At 46.0% G+C, this 3779-nt stretch overlaps 1 pseudogene; it reads right to left on the reverse strand.

Annotated features, from left to right (window-relative positions):
- Nucleotides 1–3624: 3624 nt before the first annotated feature.
- Nucleotides 3625–3779, reverse strand: part of LOC143260331 (large subunit ribosomal RNA) — a 3203-nt pseudogene continuing 3048 nt past the window's right edge.

The raw sequence follows: 3779 nt of genomic DNA on the forward strand, positions 1-3779 counted from the left end.
TACTGATTTGCGGGATATGAAGCTAGAGGTGACTATCTCTGCTGTTCGGTCAGAGAGGTAACTTTGAATAACTTTGTATATATTTTGCGGACAATTTCTATTTTTTAGGTTCCAGAGGATGCTGGGCCACCATACCGAATCGAAAGCTCCTGAGATGTCGAAGAGCAGACCTATCATATATTTGTTCCGAGAGTAAGTTACATGTTTTCTTAATTCAACCATGGCGTCCTCTGTTGACCTTCCGGGTTTGAATCCGAATTGTCTATCAGAGGTGAGCTCATGGTTGTGCAGAAGGCAGTGGATCTTATTGGCCATAAGCTTTTCCAGAATTTTGCCGAGGACTGGGAGGAGAGAGATCGGCCTATAGGACTTAGGATCGCTCTCCTCTTTCTCTTTTCCTTTAAGTAGCACACGAATCTGAGCACGCTTCCATTGTTTTGGGAATACGCCGTGGGTTAGGCAATCATTAAACAGTTCTGTGATTTCCCCATGTAGGGTAGTCCAGGCCCGCTCAATGATTACGTTTTCTAGTCGGTCGTGTCCGGGGGCTTTATTCGGTTTAAGGGATTTTACTATTGTGGCTATGTCTGTTTTTAAGAATGGGGGAGAATTTTCCGTGGCTGGAGGTGACGACGTCTCCAGTCGGATGTTAATTTGTCTGTTTGTTTCGTTGGTCGTGTTATCGTCTGGAACTAGGTGGGCTAAGAGTTTGTCTATTGTGTCGCGTAGTGTGATTGTTTGTTCACCTTGTATTTGTATACTTTCGCATACTTTGTCTGCTTTTAGTTTTTTGTTTGCTATTTTGTATGTTATTCCCCATGCGTTTTCGTTTCCTTCCTTGGAGACGAAGTTTCTCCAGCTTTTGAGTTTCGCGGATCTAATTTTTGATATATATTTATTTCGGAGGGTTCGATAAGACTCTCCTAAGGATTGCCTTACCGATTTCGTTTTTGTTCTTTGATAGATACGTCTTGCCTCAGTGACCTCTTTTCTAAGTTTGCTTAGTTGCGGAGTCCACCAAGGGACGGATTTCGGGAAGCGTGTTTTTTGCGGGATGGATTGTTCTGCTGCTGTTATGATTTTATTTTCTATTTTCGCGGCGAGTGATTCTGGAGTTGAGGTTTCTAAGGGGGGCGGGTCGTTTGTAGTTTTGTTGGAGAGACAGTGGTGAAATTTGTCCCAGTCTGCTTTTTTAACGTTGAACCTATTGGTTCTGACTGGTCGGCTAGAAGTGTGGAATAGTTGGATGGAATAGGTTATTAGACTGTGGTCGCTCGTGGTCGTACTGTCATGTACCGACCAACACCTGATTTTGTCGAATGAGTTTGCACACGCTAGAGTGAGATCAATGTTAGAAGTTCCTCTAGGTGTGTTGAATGTGAAGGTTGCGGAAGGCTTATTAACTACGAAGAGTCTGTGTTGGGAGATGAAATCTTCCATTGTCTCTCCTCGAGGATCTGTGCGTTTGCTGAACCAGAGGGGGGAGTTCGCGTTTGAATCTAAGCTAATTATTATTTTATGCCCCTTGAGAGTTGTAATTGCTTTATCTAGGTGGGCTAAGTATGAGTCTATGTTTTCGCAAAATTGGAGATACGCGTTGATTATGTAGAATCTGTCGTCTTTCGTGCAGATTTCTACGCATGTGCAATGGGTGTTGCTTATTTGTGCGATCTTAAGGGCTTCTATTTCGGTGTTGAAAATAACTATTGCTGATTTAATTTTGTCCGCGGTAGAGATTTTTGAAAAGCGTTTTTTGTCGGTTATGATTTTTGTAGTAATTCCGAAGCCTGGGATGGAGTTCGCGTTACTGTAGGGCTCCTGAAGCAAGAGTATATCTATCTTTTTGTTTGTCGCTATCTGTCTGAGTTCGTCAGTTACTGTCTTAGAACCTCCGGCGTTTATTTGTGCTACTTTTAGGATTCGCGTGCTACTTGTGTTGCGTCTAGTGGATACTTGGCCTATCTTAAGGGTGGGCATGGATTGGGAGTGGTTAGGTTTATAAACCATAATCCGTGCGAGCGAGGACCTGATTTATAGCAGCGATGTATGCCGGACATTCGCTGTGGGTGACAGAGTGGGTGGCGGGTTTGCCGGTTTTCTGGCAATTATGGCAGCAGGACGGTTTGGCCTTGTTTGGGCATGTTTTGAAAGTGTGGTCTTGCTCGGCGCAATGACCACAAATGTCTTTCTCGGCGCGGCAGTATTTCGTCGTGTGACCGAAGCTGTGGCACTTGTAACAGCGGGTCGCCGCGATGTAATCGTTGACGCGGCAACAATTCCATGCGACGTAGACTCGCTCTTTCTTGACGAGGATGTCGCGGGCCTGTTTAGACACTTCTAGAATCCAGTTGCATCTATCTCTGTTTTTGTCGCCTGATTTAAATGCGAGTTTGATCTGTTGGGAAATAGATTTTTCGGGGCCGTCGAGATTCTGGTTGACGATAGCCTTAAGTGTGGCTTCGTCACTCTCGAGTTTCGGGACGTCGTACAATATTATTCTGGGATTTTTCTTTAGCGGGGCTCCTACTATTAGGCCGGCAGCTTTCAACTGCGCGTTGCCTTGAAGGGTGGTTAGGTCAGAATTTTTAGAGGACTCGACTAGGATCCCGTTGCCCTGGATCCTCCTGATGCTCTTTATTTGCAATTTGTTCTCGGAAGGGGAAACGAGCTTCAGGACTGCTTCCTTGGTCTTCTCACTGGATTCGAAGACCTTGGGATCCTGTGGAAGGATCGTGATCGCGCTAGGAGGGTTCTGTTTTAAATTTGAAAGAGCCGCAGTTTTGGAGCGGACTCCGACTCTTTCGGCGTAGGTGGTGGGTCGGGAGGGTTCTTTCGAGACTTGACACTTTTCAGTGACTGTCTCGAGGGTCTTGCGCTGCATTTTATTTTCGGAGGTGATGGCGTGGATTTGGCCCTCGAGGTTACTGCAGCGGAGGAGGGACGCTCCAAGGATACTTTGCAGTTTCGCGAGTTTACTGGCGATAAACTGCGATGCTTCGGGATAGAGACCGTTGTCCTGGTCCATTAAGAAGTTCAATAAGGCCATTGAGACCTTTTCGGATTTTAAGCGAAGTTCGTTCGCGGTGAGATCGGGGGAGGGAGTGACGGCGGCCGTCTTGCTGCTGTTGTTTTGCGGATTGTTGGGGGCAGGTGTGACCGGGGGCGGAGAAGGGGCTTCGGATTTTCTCCGGGTTTTGGGGGGCTTTTGAGAGGGCACGTTGGTTAGCGGGGTGTCAGAGTCTAATTCTGCGTCGGAGACTATTCTACGTTTATTTTTTCTGTTGCGTTTACTTACTTTGATGTAGCCCTCTGTATCGGATGTATCGGCTTCCATCCTGTCTGTTGTGGTCGGCTGGCGAGGTGGTGGGTTTGTCGGCTGGCGGTTGGCTGCTGGGCTGGCGTCCAGGTCGTCTAGGAGTTGCACACGGATTTTTTTCTTCGGATTTTTGGAAACTCACACGTGAAAAATAATGTACGTATCAAGAAATTTGCGCGTAACTAGGGACGGTTGCTAAGGAGTTTTCGCGGAGGAATGTACTACAGGCCGAGAAACCGTTACTTTTACCGTTAAGCGGTACCGTTACCTGGCCGGCGACCCTTGTAATCCGGGACGGCGCAGGTAGTCAAAATTTACGGACGCGAACAATTTAAAGTAAATGTTTATGCTTATAACTTTTTTAACGTTAAAACAATCAACAAATGAACTGCACAAGGTTGTTGTTGGTAAAAAACACTGTACGTTGATACAAAAAATTTTTAATTTTTGTCACTTTTAAACT

The sequence above is a fragment of the Megalopta genalis genome, chromosome 11, assembly GCF_051020955.1.
Source record: "Megalopta genalis isolate 19385.01 chromosome 11, iyMegGena1_principal, whole genome shotgun sequence".
Taxonomy (NCBI): domain Eukaryota; kingdom Metazoa; phylum Arthropoda; class Insecta; order Hymenoptera; family Halictidae; genus Megalopta; species Megalopta genalis.